Raw genomic sequence first — 15732 nt, 5'->3', positions numbered from 1 at the left:
ATGGGTGGTGAGCTACTATTTTATTCCTACAGTCAAACGTATTTCCCAATTCGGCAAAAGTGGAGAAAACTACTCCCATGAAAACCCAAACGACCCAGCTTTCCACCAGCTTTTAAACACACCGTGTATGCAGGAAGCTGCATGGGAAGCTGTGAGGCTACAATAGGCTGTATATAAGGAGGCTACCTGAATCCTTAAGAATCTCAGAACCTCTCGAGTTAACTGATCTCTGCGTAAGTGCAGATCAAGTGGCAACCACCGCCTGTAAAATGTGAAGCCTATGTGGAAGTAAAAAAAAAAAAAAATGCAGAGCACCCCTCATCTGCTAGAGGTTGGCTCCAAAACAGTGCAAATCCCCATAGACTCCCATGTTAAAAAGACCAACTTCACAACAGAAATAAACATGTTTAAAAAAAAAAAAATCCATTTTAGGATTAATATGTCAAGGGTACCTTCATGACAACTGTGAGGGGGGGGGGGGGGCGGGGATGTTTTGATAACATCTGTCTGGATGTTATTTAATCTTGAAATTTGACATAAGTAGGGGCGTGTCCTTTTGATTGACAAGAAGGGAGAGTGCAGCACAACTACGGTTTTTAGCCGGCTAACAGCGTCCCTTAACTTTAGCCAGCCTACCTCCGGTTAACCTCTGTTAGCTGGTTAGCTAACACAAAACGGTTTACGAACCATGTATTACACACACAACTATCCCAAATTACACACAAATTAGTTTACACCGATTACAACTTGTGTATTACACACACACAATAATATTGAGTCAATTTTCTCTCCATAACCAAATGCCACCTGGAAGGCGACTACACTCTCAGAACAGATGTGTTAATAATAACAGATCATGTGTTAATTTTTAACACATCAGCATGTCTAGTTAAGGACAACACATTTTGTGTTGCATTTAACACAATCAGTGTGTAAGCACATTTAACACACACCGTGTGTTAAATATGTCAACACAAAGATCTGTTAAAAATAACACAAAGATGTGTTGTTTATACAAAATTCTATATTACTTTCTTACATAGAATTTAAGCTTAAACCCCACTAGAACACTCACATTTGCATTAAATTCAAGTGACCTTTGTTCAAAATAATTCAGTCACGTCATGGAAAAACAATTCATGGCAAACATTCAAATTAAAAACTGTCCATCAGCATTAAACAACAATGGGATAACCTGTAAATGATCAATGAGGGGATATCAGGTCACACGTCATAAACTGCAAGACCATAAAACAGGCAGCACCATTAACTATCCTTTCCCAAATTTACTGGTAGTTACTGGTAAAGGAGTTACATGTAATGCAAATTTATACAATCACTTTGTGTCTTGGATTTATATATAGTGCATTTCCACTGAAAGATGAGAGCAAGTCTAGTGGTCTGATGTCCACTACATCTTTTATATTTATCATTTCATACTCATCAGTCCTCCAGCACATATGAAAAAAGTTGATCATCAAAATATTTCACAGTTAAAATTTTGAGAAAAAGGAACACCTCTTCCTTTTCACGATTGGAAACCATGTGTATAATATCTCCAAACAGATGCTCCCCTCTTGCATCATGGTTTAAAGCAAGAACACAACCAGTTTTATATGTCTGACCAAGCCAACGGACAGTGAGCCACATGATTTGTGTTGCAAGTGCCAGTATCATACCCAAGTTCTTTCAGATTTTCAATTAACAGATTACTTTTTACCAATGATCCAACCATCACTGGAAAGGCATTTGGTCATTTTATTTTTATCAGTGGATCACTAAATTTCCAATTATACATACTTTGAACATGATTTTTGTAAGCCAAAGTCTTAGAAATAATTATGAAATTACACACAACATGAGCATGCCTTTTCAGGGGGCCATGCTTACTCTCAAATCTCAATCACCATGACTAAAAAAGTGGGCCAAACTTTATCATCATGCGCCAATAGTCAGTCATAAAATGATGTTTCGGGGTGAGTGGTCTGTCTGAATGAAGAATCTTGAACAAATTATGGTGATCTATAACCAGTTGCTTTAAAAAGGCAGAAAGTCCAATGCTGACAACTCGAGCAAATACAATGCTACAGATTTCTCTGAGGAGAAGGAACAAGCTAAAGGTAAAAAGAGCAAAAGGTACCACATCTGACAGGCTCTTTGTCTTATGGGATTATCTGATGTTCTCAAATTAAGAATTACACTTGGTTTTTATTTTTCATTTGCAAAACCATTATTATCAGCAGTCAAAAGGCAGACAGTACCATGAAGGAGAGAAATCTGACCTCAATTTCAACCTTTATCCCATCCGTTTCAAGAGATCAAATGCCATCCAACAAAGGCGTTAATATTTTGTCAAATCCATACACCTCCCTGTCTATAGAATTAAAAAGTAGACAGAGGTGAATGTTTGCAAGGGAGGAGTTGAACACCACAGGCAAGTTTCTCAAGCAAAAATAATTGGCTTCCATTTTGTGAATTTTAGTTTTTGACCCCAAAGGATTAGTCGTTTCCAAGTCATCAAAATATATTTAGATTTGTAGGGCATCGGGATACATGCTGTACAATGTGTGATTTGCAAACTGTGAGCCATCACAATAATCACGCATTTTACCATCAACACTTTTGTTAGATTGCTCATATAGTTTCTGCTTCTTTTCACTTCCAAAGAGAAACTTTATGGTATCATTAATGGACATATACTGACAAGTGTCTGCAGCCAGTAGTTGAGTCAATTTTCACTGCTTTCTCACTGTGTCACCTCTGTATCCTAAGAAAATTTCTATAGGCTTCACAAGGGAGTGTTTTTCAGAAACATATTTGCACATTTTGTAGGGCGTATCTACCTCTGAAAACATATTTTGTGCATTAAAGATTGGACAGCTTCATCATCATTTGATATAGTGTATCTATTAATCAAAGACGCAGTTTTCTCCTTTAATGAGTCCAAAGTCTTCTCCAGCAGTTCTTTGGTGCATGTAATGCTTTTCTGTACATCAATTAATGTGGAATTTGATGAGGAATACATTTTTGCAACATATGATGCTGCACAGTCACGGTGGTCTGAGAAATGAAGACCCATAAGAGTGTCCAAATCAGCGTCCAATTTAGTTTCAGAAGTATCCATAGCATGGGAGCAAGATGGCATAGAAACATCTTCCAATACATCACTGAAACTGCCTTGATCAAAATGCTGTGGGTTAGCAACTGGAATGTGTTCTCTATTGAGATGTCTGCATAAGAATTGAAGTTATGGTATGTTCTTTGACAGTGGTTTTGAGTATATACAATTGTATAGTCCTACCCATCAGAAATTGCATGAACTTGCCGAAGATGTCTGATTAGTGCCCTTACTCTGTTTGAAATGGACTTCTTGCACTTAGGACAGGTGTACATGTTAATTTATACCAAGGCCTGAAGCTTGGCAATTAACTCCAAAACTCCAAATTAACTTGGCATGTCATAAACATGGTGAAAAAAATAGAATACACTGAGTCAAGTTGGATAGGGTAGGCTACTTTGCAAAGCCACAACATTTTGAACAACTTGTCCAGGGCGCATGTCAACTCTTCATCTTGAAGTGAAATGGCGACTTTGTCATTCTTTGCCACAATTATGTTATACTGGGATGTCCTATACACACAAGCTTGGGCTGGTGGACTCCCACTTCAGCTTCTCTGGCTGCTGCTTCTGACGATTCTTGTAGAAGACTGGGGATGCTTGTTTCAGTCTGAGAAAACACAACTGTTAAATGCTATTTTGAAAACATAAAAAGTATTTTAGTGTGTAAATAGTTTTTATAACAAGTTTGTTTTGCTATGAAACACACCAGACATGAGCTAACCACAGACTCTTGAGATGTTCTCTTTTTCAAGGCTGGATTTTTACTTTTTAGAATATCTGAAAATGTCAGTGGGGTTTTCAGTAAGAGAGCCTGATGTACACACAGCATTCAGCTGCTGTCAGACTGAAACAAGTCCAGACACCAGCTGAATGCGTAAATAGTTTTTTTATTCTGGCAGGTTCATCAAAAAGTATTATGCCTTAAAAACTAATATGTAAATAGTAACTGTAAATAGTTCACAGGACTGAAGGTCATTATCATCTGCGCTCTCAGGAGGTCTACACACTAACTGTTCCTAGTGTTAGAACAAAGACGGGAAAAATGTCTTTCCAATATTGTGCACCAACAGATTGGAATTTTTTACAGAGAGCTCTTAAAATTCAAACACTTGTGTCAATGCCTCATTTTAATTCTTTTCTTGATGACCTAGAAATGCAGTCAATGGTATGTCGCTGTTTTTAACCAGGTTTCTGCACTGTATGAAATGTATGAAATTGTATGAAATGTGTGTGTTGGAGCCTCTTGGCCAGGACTCCCTTGAAAAAGAGACCTTTCGAGTCTCAATGGGACTTTCCTGGTTAAATAAAGGTATAAAAAAAAAAAAAAAAAAAAACCAGCACTACATAGTAATAATGTGTGCATTTATTTATTTATCCAGCCATCCATCAAACATGGCATGTCACACAATACATCACCGAAGTAAATAATCAGCTAATATACAAAAATAAATTCTGCATAAAGGAAGAAAGAAAAAAACTTAAATCAGGAAGCTTAGTTCCACTGGGCTACAAAGTGTTTTCACTTGATGTAATATTGTCCTGGCTGCTGTAGATTTTTCCTGATTCTCTAAATATTAAGTTAATGTTAGAGGAACAATTTTACTTTCACGAACATTTTTCTAAAATTGTTCCACAATTAGATGCAGTTTTGTTGCAGGTTGGTGAACGTTGGCAGATCGTAACATCAGTGTAATATCTTCGTTGCAATGAGTAGATGGAGGAACTGATGCTTGTCTTGAGAACCAACTTTATTGCCAACTTGCAATCAGAACATCCTGACAGTCTACGGGTCTCATGGTGTGTACACGTCTCTACATAATCACATACAGAAGACTATGGCCCCCTGTCGGGCATGAACTGTCATTACACGTGTCACTACATAAAATCCCTCCCCTCTTAAACTGGAACTACGGGGGTAGTTTATAAATAAGTCTCCCACATGTAAACTTAAAGACAACCTTATAATCTTCACATACTCTTTTGCCTAATAATATCATACTAATCTAAATGCCCAAACTTAAATCTCTCATTATAACAAAAATCCACACATCATGAACACAACTGGGACAACAGTCACCATCATAGCCTTTTTTTTCTTTTTTTCTTTTTTTAAATATACATATATATAGTTATGTATCACTAAACAAAGTCTCTCATGTGTACTAGAGGGCTCGAGTTTCTTTGAGAACAGCGCAAGTCTGCGTGAGGTGAGTCACCACATGCACCAGTTTTGTGTCTTGTGTCACCAATGGTGTGCCCTGGTCCTCCTATTTCTCAGGACTAGCTTCCTGAGACGTGGTGCCTATCACTGATGAATATGTCATGTGCTCGTCCTGTATGCCATCAGGTATCACGGTAGGTAGGTTTGGCTCCAGTCTGTTAAACAGTTGATCCACGTGTCGCCTGATCACTTTGCCATTTCCCAACAGCACAGTGTAGGCAACAGGTCCTGTCATTTTCTGTATTAGTCCTGGAATCCATTTTGGTCCGCCTCCAAAGTTTCTTGTACAGGATCAACAAAGTTGAGTTCTTTGGCGTGTTTGTCATGGTACAGTTTTTGGCTGCCTTGTTTTTCAGCAACTTTCTGTTTTAAATGTGCATCGTAACCTCCTGTCTATCAGCTCTGCTGGAGACTTTCACGTTGTTGACTGTGGTGTGATACGGTAACTAAAAAGAGCCCTGCTTAGCTTTTTCTCCAATGAGTCCCCCATGATCTTTTTCAAAAGCTCTTTAAAAGTCTGCACAGCTCTTTCAGCTAAGCTGTTAAAGGAGGGGTGATATGGAGCTGATGTGACGTGTGATTCCATTTCTTGTCATAAACTCTTTAGTTTGTTCATTGACAAAACACTGGGCATTGTCCGACACAACCATTTCAGGGAGGCCATGTGTATTGAAGCTGTTTCTCAAACAGTTTATTGTGGTTATAGACATAGCTGAATCTATATAATCATAGCATAATCTATATGCAGCCTTCTACAGGGCTTCTCAGGCCGCTCCCATGGATGGAGCAGAGCACTTTGAGGTTTGTTTGTCTGTGTTCTTGGCATGCAGTACATGACTTTACCTTATTCTCAATGTCAGTGTCCATGTGAGGCCACCACGTGTAACTCTGCCCTAGGGCCTTCATACGGTTCACTCCAGGTCGTGACTGACGCTGTTCCAGCATAGGGGGTCGTCCTCTTTTGGGTATCATGGTGCGAGCTCCCCACAACACACAGTCGTCCTGCACACTCAGCTCATGCTCTGTCTGTCTGTAAGAACTAAAGTCACCGTCTTGTTGGCTGGGCCAACCTCTCAGAATATACTCACGGACTCTGGAGAGCATGGGATCTTTTGTGGTCCACTTTTGTAACTGTTAAGATGTCATCAAGGGGCCCTGCTCCTGATCCAACATCAACACATGTTCCTCAGATAACGACGACTCAGGGGGTTTCTCTGGCAGTGGCAGACAACTCAGACCATCTGCATTACCATTGTTCTTTCCCTCTCTGTACCTGATAACATACTCTTAGGGTCTTAGTAGCACAGCCCATCTCATTATCCTTGGTGAGGCCATGTGAGGTACAGCTTTTATCTCATGAAATAAGCTTATAAGTGGCTTATGATCTTTGAAAATCATAAACTTCCTACCATACACATACTTATGAAAATACTGTACACCAACAGCTAGCCCTTCCTTATTAAGTTGGGAGTTGTTCTTTTCTGACACAGTAAGTGTACGGGATGCAAAACCAGTAGGTTTCTCCTGACCATCTGGCATACGGTGAGCTAACACTGCTCCCACTCCATAAGGAGAGGCATCACAGGAAAGTATCAGTTCTTTCTTTTCATTATAGTGTACTAACACACTGCTTGATTGTAACAGCTCTTTTGACTTTTGGAAAACCCTCTCTTGTTCTGGTCCCCAGCACCATGGTTCATCCTTCCTCAGCAATTTGTGCAGGGGAGCCAACAGGGTATACACGTTTGGCAGAAACTTATTGTAAAAGTTCAACAAGCCCAAGTACGCTTTGAGCAACGTCACTGATCATGGGCACGGGGCCTCCTGCACCGCTTTCACTTTTGCTGGTAACGGATGCAGCCCTGTCTGGTCCACACGGTGTCCTAACAATGTCCCTTCCTTCTCCATAAACTGACACTTGCTCCTTTTTAGGTGAAGTCCCGCCTTCTCTATTCGCTGCAGCACTTGACCCAGTGTCTGGAGGTGACCTTCGTCATCCTTTCCAGTCAGAATAATGTCATCAAGACACACTGCGACATTTGGGATTCCTTGCAGCACACTCTCCATGGTGCGCTGAAAAATAGCTGGACTGGAACTCACACCAAATGGTAACCGAGTGTATGTGAACAGTCCTTCGTGTGTATTAACTTTGACATACTTCTCTCAACCTGATAAACATGCTATCATGTCCTCCATTCTCGGAATCGGATACTGTTCAATGGGTGACACCTTGTTCACAGTTAACTTGTAGTCCCCACAAATACTTGTGCTAGAGTCTGGCTTTAGTACTGGTACAATGGGTGCTGCCCAGTCTGAGAATTTCACTGGCTCAATGATTTTCTCTTTTAATAGCCGTGCAAGTTCTTGCTCTACTTTCTTTTTCATAGCGAAAGGGACAGATTGTTGTTTATAATAGCAGGGTTTTGCATCACTTGCTACATGTATCTTTGCTGTGAAGCCTTTCAGCATCCCTAGCTCCTCTTTAAAGACTGTTTCGTGTCTAGCCAGCAGCTCCTGCAAGACATCTTCTCCATTCTCTATTTTATGCACAGGTTGCCAGTTTAGTTTGAGGGCTTTAATCCAACCTTGGCCCAACAGGCTGGTCCCTGAACCTTTGACCACCCCTACTGCTAGCATCTTCACCATGTCTCTGTGTTCCACTTTAATTTTTGCAGCACCCAACACTGGCACCCTGTGGCCACTATATGTCCGCAGTTTGACCCCACATTTGACTAGCTTGGGCTTGCTTCTGTCATCAAACAGCTTTTCAAATTTTATTTTTGATGTGATGGTGTAACCACAGCCAGTGTCTATTTCATATATTACATTTTGTCCATTCACTTTTAGCTACAGTTTGGTTCTTCCCTTTGTATCACCATCTCATCATGCATGTTGTACATTGTCACTTTACTTGCCTTCATGTGGTACATTTCAGCAACTTCATTTTCACTATCATCCTCCTCTGCCAAGAAATGTGCACAGGTTGAACTGCTGGCACAGTTCTATTTAGTTATGAGTGAGCACATAAGAATGATACAAAACCAAGTGGCAAAGGTTCATTCTTCAGTGCAGCCATTCAAAATTAAATAGTTACACTGGTTGGAAACAACGTTCTTGAAGAGATTGTCAGAAAAACACACAAAGCAAAAAACTACTCTATTATTATGGATTGCACTCCTGATGTCAGCCATAAGGAACAGCTTTCCATCGTTTTGAGAATCGTCTATCTTGAACCATCTGTGTCTATTGCAGAACATTTTTTTGGTTTTGTAGATGTTGAAGACACATCTGGTAAAGGTTTGACTAAAGTCCTACTTGACCACTTGCAGAAACACAGTCTGAGTATTTCTGACTGCCATGGTCAATCTTATGTCAATGGCAGCAATATTATGGGCGAAAAACAGGGTGTTCAGGCAAGGATTTTGCAGCTGAATAACAAAGCATTTTACATTCCATGCAGCAGTCATACCCCTTAATCTTGTTGTGGCAGATGCTGCTAAGTCCTTAGTGCTGTCCATCTCCTTCTTTGGTGTGTTGCAAAGACTCTACAACTTATTCAGTTCTTCTGTGCAATGCTGGGCAATTCTAAGGGAACAGGTAAAGCAGCTAACTTTAAAACCTTTGTCAGCAGCAAGATGGGAGGCTCGGGTTGACTGCGTTAAGGTGGTGCAATACCAATTGCCATAGATCCTGGACACATCGTCTGCACTCTAGATGGTTGCTACAGAGAATGGGAATTCAGAGACCATGTCCTCTGACAAAAGTTTACGTGGTGAATTGAAGACCTGGTCTTTTGTCCTTTGCACAATGATCTGGTACAATGTCTTGTATCTGGTTGATCATGTCAGCAAGCTGCTAAAAAGTCCAAATGTTTCCATGGAAACACTTAAAGCAGAAACACAAGGAGTAGCATGAAGACTTCAGGGAAACGGACTGGCTTCCTGCCAAACTGATGCATCAGACACTGCAGAAAATCTGGATGTGGAAATGACCCTTCCATAGAAAAGGCAGCGTAAAAATAAAAGACAGTGTCAAGGAAACTCAGCCTACTCCAGAATAGACTTTCAGAAAAAACTTTTTTCTGCCCTTGGTTGACACAGCCCTCAGAAGACTGGATGACAGGTGTTCAAGATTAAAGGGTGTTTATGACTTGTATGACTTTCTCTTCTCAAAGGATAACATGAAGCTGACAATAAAGAATGGGAAACTTAATGAACGAATCAAGAAACTAGAACAAACCCTCCATGACATTGATGCCGATGACTTGGCACTTGAAATCAGTTCATCTATCCATGTGGCCACCTGCCCATTTGACATGCTTAACTACATATGCAGTGAGAAGCTTCTGTACAGTAATTTAAGCATTCACTGTAAATGCAAACTTTTGCCTGACTAAAGATTAAATAAATTAAACTTAATTTGTGTTATTTTTTTTAAATTTACTTGTTTACATCGAGTTTTCTGTACTTTTTTCCCCGCATATAATCAAGTACAATGTACTTACTTTTTTTGGGTGTGTACAACACCTGTACACCCTGTGCGTGTCCATTTCCGGTAAATGCGCACATCCCAGTGGAATCGGCCGGAAGAGACGAATCACAGGAATATGAAGCGACTGGAAACATGATTCAAACTTGTGCACACAGCTCCATTGGTCTTACGAAAGGTTGGCTCTAACGTTGATTTCGGTAAGTGTTACGACCCAACATTAGGGGTATGAGGAAGGGCGTAACAAAGAAAATGAAAGCGATGTGGACAGCTGGTAAAAGTGTCAAACACATTTTATTTGCACAGGTGTGGACCAGAAAAGAAAACCTGTAACAAAAAGATACAACCAGGTGTTGGGGTTAGCAGAACTGCTGAAACAAATATACAAAACATGTCCCAGGACCCACGGAGTGCAAACAACGACATAACTAAACTCGGTGAGGGAAATTAAACCAAACAAAAAAAAAACAGCAGTTCCATAAACTAGCGTGACCGTTGTCACAAACAAAAACCCTAAACTAGCCCAACACCAAACTAAACATAACCACTATGGCAGAAAACAAACTGGAGTGTAGCAAGGCCTGAAACGAACTGAGTGTATTACAAAAAAAGGTACGTCTAAACTAAGCGGACTATTCTACCGTTCCCCCACGGGGAACACACGAGCAGCCAGGAATTGTCCTGCTGCACACACTCGAATAGTCCAACACAAAACAGACGACCAAGTAGCACAGCGGACACCCAGTAGACCAAGCTACCAATTCTGCCAAGCTCGGAGACAACGCTACCTGCGCTAACCAGCCTCGCTCCTACACAGTGAACACAGTAACTAATGTGAGGGGAAGCAGCCTGTGCCAATCCGGCTTCCCCTCCCGACTGAGCACAGCAGAAGCCTTTTCTGTCCTGGCTTCCACAGAACTGCAGCCTGGTTGGCCGAACGTGCAGCCAATCAGAGGGGAGGAGACAGGGGTGCGTTGGAGCCAGCCACTCCAAGCAGAGCTCTGAGCCAGGCAATTACCTGCAGAACTAGCCGCAGCTGCCTGCAATAAGCAGCGGCTGTAACACCCCCCCCCTAAAGTTTCTAAATCCCCTCAAGGATTTTGAAACAAACACATAATCACAAAAGAGGCCAGCGCTTTTCCCACACACAAACAGGTAGGGCATCACCCCGCCACTACCACACATGACGAACCACCCGGCCACCACAAAACACCAAAAAGGGCTGTTGGCGTGTTCACCTCCATGTTCTAGAATAGAGGCACCACAGGCAGCACAACTCAGGAGGTGAACGAATGCTGCCACCCAGCAGCCAAAGGGGGAAGGTGCCAGAACACACGCGGCTTGTCACCCGCAACCACCCACTTTCCTCATCCCCACCAGGGTGACAGAACATAAGAAAGCAGGGGCGCGGCAGGGGGAAACTACAGGCCCTTTTCCTGTTTCACCCTCCCGACAACCAAGAGGTACGTCCTCCCCCTCACAAAGGGTCGCCCCTAAGACAGAGAGCCCAACATAAGCCGCAAATCCAGAATGTCCAGACAACACCATATCTTCCCCCCCCCCCCACACACACTCCCATCGGAGCCATGTTCTCTGCCGGGCACCAACCCCCACCACACAGAGGGAACACGCCACCTGGCATGAGACCCACAACAGGAAGAGCCGGATGGACGCCTTTCAAAATAACAGAATTTACTCATGTCCACATCCATGACGAAAACGGCTGACTTATCCACAACGCAACGACAATACCAGGGATCTTTCTAGGTGATATACAAAGATGAGTCTACCCCACCTGAAAGAAGCTCCTGGACGAGCCCCCACTTGTTACGACCCAACTTTTTAGGGGTAAGTGGAAGGGTGTAACAAAGAAAATAAGCATGTTGAGGACAGGTGGTAAAATTAAACCAAGCACATTTTATTGGCACTGGTGTGGAACAGAGGGTAAAGCCTGTAACAAAAGAAAACACAAAATAAATGAGTGTTGGGGATAGCGGACCTGCTGAAAGAAATATACCAGAACATATACCAGAACCCACCAAGTGAAACCAAAAGAATGTACAGAACTCGGTGAAACTAAAACCAAACAAAAGAGCAGCAGATCCATAAACTAATGTGACCGTTGTCACAAACAAAAACATCCTAACCTAGCCCAACACCAAACTAAACATAACCACTATGGCAGAAACACAAACTAAAGTGTAGCAGAGCCTGAACTGAACTGAGTGCGTAAACTAAGGTGAATCCAAACTAAAAAACAGAACCATCCAAAGTCCCCACATGGGACACACCACAGCCAGGAATCCTCCTGCTGCGTCCAAATGGTCTGCCCCACAGATGATTCACTTACACGAAGCACAGCGAGCACTCAGTAGGCCTTGTAGAATGGCACAGGCCGCTTCCCCTCACCTTAGTTACTGTGTGTTTGTATTGTAGGAGTGAGGCTGGCCAGCGCAGGTGGCCTTGGCTCCGAGTTTGGCAGGAAATTGGTAGCATGGTTTGCTGGGTGTCCGCTGCGCTAAGTGGTAGTCTGTTTGGTGTGTGACTGTTCGAGTGAGTGCAGCAGGATAAATCCGTGGCTGCTTATGTGTTCCCAGTGGGGGACGGTAGAACAGTCCATTTAGTCTGGACTTACCTGTTTGTTTTACACTCAGTTTTAGTTCAACCTTTGCTACACCTTTGTTCTGCCATTGTGGTTATCTTTTGTTTAGTTTGGTGTTGGGCTAGTTTAGTATTTTGTTTGTGACGACAGTCACATTAGTTTATGGAACTGCTGCTTTTGTTTGGTTTTCACACCGAGTTCTGTACATTCTTTTGGTTTCACTCGGTGGGTTTTATACAGGGTTTTGTTCATTCCTTTGTATTTATTTCAGCAGTTTCTCTAACCCTAACACTTGGTTATTTCTTTTACAGGTTTTTTATTCAGCGTTTCACTACTGTTCCAATAAAATGAGCTGATTATAATTTTACATCTGTCCCAACATTTTCTTTTTGTTACGCCCAATCATACCCCTACTCTGGGTCGTAACAGTAAGTTTAAGGGTTTTTTTTTTTTTTTTTTTTTAAGAATCTTGTCAACGTAATTTAACTTTTGGAGCCAGAGCTTTTGAAGAAACCAACAACAACAATGACTTTCTGACACCATTGGCATGTTCGCCTGTGTTTACATAGCAGACGTTAAAAAGTTAGCAGCAGCTCAACATTAGCGCATCTGAGTTAAGTGCTTTGGCTTGGTCTAAACGGCCTTTCTAGGCAGCAGTTAGATATCTATCTATCTATCTATCTATCTATCTATCTATCTATCTATCTATCTATATATATATATACATATATATATATATATATAAACTCAACATATATATATCAACTCAACTGTTCCCAACTCACCAGCTAAAGTGTACTCTCAGTGGCAGGGTAATAACAACAGGGCAGACCCGCCAAGGTTGGAGACTGAACAATACTGGAAAAGCATATGGGAGAAGGGGGCATCGCACAACAGCGGTGCACAGTGGCTGATGGATCTAAGAGCAGACCACAGCAACCTCCCTGAACAAGAACCAGTAACCATCACAGTGGCAGACATTCAACAAAGAGCCTCAGGTATGGAAAAACTGGACAGCACCAGGGCCTGACATGGTTCCCACCTACTGGCTGAAGAAGCTAACGGTACTCCATGAGCACCTGGCAGCCCAAATAACCCAACTGCTAAAGGATGAGACCCACCCTGAATGGCTAACTGAAGGCCGGACAATCCTGATCCAGAAGGATCCCCTGAAGGGAACAGTTCCATCCAACTATCGGCCAATAACCTGTCTCCCCACCACATGGAAGCTCATGCCAAGCATCATAGCGGCTAAGAGAAGTGGGCACATGGATCAATACATGAGCACAGCACAGAAGGGCATTGGTAAAAATACCAGAGGAGCAAAACACCAGCTGCTGGAAGATAGAACAGTTGCTCTGGACTGCAGAACCAGGCCAAATAATCACCAAGACTGGCTATGGATACCGACTCAGGAATGGGTCCATCATCAGTCATCTCCTCTACATGGATGACATCAAGCTGTAAGCCAAGAGCGAGCGAGACATTGACTCACTGATCCACACAACCAGGATCTACAGCAATGACATTGGAATGTCATTCGGACTTGAGAAGTGTGGGGGGATGGTGACAAAGAGAGGGAAGGTAGTCCCTACAGAAGGGGTCTCACTCCCAGACAGCAGAATAGCAGACATTGAGGACAGCTACAAGTACCTTGGAATCCCACAAGCAAATGGCAACCTCGAACAGGCCACAAGAAAAGCAGCCACAACCAAATACCTCCAGCGAGTAAGGCAAGTCCTAAGGAGTCAGCTCAATGGCAAGAACAAGGTCAGGGCAATTAAGAGCTATGCCCTGCCGGTCATCAGATACCCTGCGGAATAATAAGCTGGCCAAAGGAAGAAATTCAGACCACAGATGTGAAAACATGAAAGCTCCTGACCATGCATGGAGGGTTCCACCCCAAATCCAGCACCCTGAGACTGTCCACTAAGCGCCAGGAAGGAGGCAGAGGACTAGTGAGTGTTAGAACCACAATCCAGGATGAAACATCCAACATCCTTAAATACATCAGGAAGATGGCCTCAACCGACGAAGTGCTCGGTAATGTCTCAGGCAGTGGAAAACAGATCACGTGGTGATGGAGGAACCATCATGGGAAGAAAAGCCCCTCTATGGGATGTACCACCGACAGATAACTGAAGTGGCTGATATCGAGAAATCCTACCAATGGCTAGAAAGGGCTGGACTGAAAGACAACACAGAGGCACTGATTATAGCTGCACAGGAGCAAGCATTGAGCACCAGAGCAATAGAGGCCCAGATCTACCATACAAGACAAGACCCCAGGTGCAGACTGTGCAAAAAGGCCCCTGAGACAATCCAGCACATAATTGCAGGGTAGGAGCGTCATAACCAAGTGGCTGGTATAGTGTACAGGAACATCTGTGTGGAGTACAGACTGGAAGCCCCGAGGTCAAGGTGGGAATAACCGAGCTAAGATCCTGTGGGACTTCCAGATCCAGACCGACAAAATGGTAATGGCAAACCAGCCGGACATTGTGGTGATGGACAAAAAGCAGAGGAAAGCCATTGTGGTTGACATCGCAATACCAAGCGATTGCAACATCAGGAAAAAGGAACATGAGAAACTGGAGAAAAACTAAGGCCTGAAAGAAGAACTTGAGAAGGCCTGGAAAATGAAGGCAACAGTGGTGCCTGTGGTCTTTGGAGCACTCGGGGCAGTAACCTCCAAACTGGAAGAGTGGCTACAGCAGATCCCAGGACAAACCTCAGACATCTCGTTCCAGAAGAGTGCAGTCCTAGGAACAGCAAAGATACTGCGCAGAACCCTCAAGCTCCCAGGCCTCTGGTAGAGGACCCGAGCTTGGATGGATGAGACCGCCCACGGAGGGCAAGGGGACAATTATTATAAATATAAATAACTATAGGTTTTCCTTCAAAGATATCAGTCTTTTTTGTATATATTACTTAAATATGTACTCCCACTAAATTGGGCTAATAATAAAAGATCTGTGGCGAGTTCGAATGAAATTATGGACACTAATGGTGAATTATTTGACTGATTGAATAATTACAGTATTTTGTTTAATGCTTAATGCTTGGCACTGAATAGTGACTTTACCTAGTGTGTTTTACTGCTTGCAGGTGGTACGAGACCCTCACAAATACTAAAACCAACACAGCAGACAAGGGACAAGGTTGGTATTGCTTTCATTTAGAAATGGAAAAATGCTAGTAATATTAATTGGTGATGCATTTCCTAATACCTAATACATTTGGTTTGAATAAGGTATTTTTCTGTTTTTCTTTTTTTGTTGCTGTTATCAAAAGAGATTCA

The sequence above is a fragment of the Melanotaenia boesemani genome, chromosome 11 (assembly GCF_017639745.1).
Source record: "Melanotaenia boesemani isolate fMelBoe1 chromosome 11, fMelBoe1.pri, whole genome shotgun sequence".
Taxonomy (NCBI): Eukaryota; Metazoa; Chordata; class Actinopteri; order Atheriniformes; family Melanotaeniidae; genus Melanotaenia; species Melanotaenia boesemani.
Note: the sequence above shows the minus strand (reverse complement) of the source record.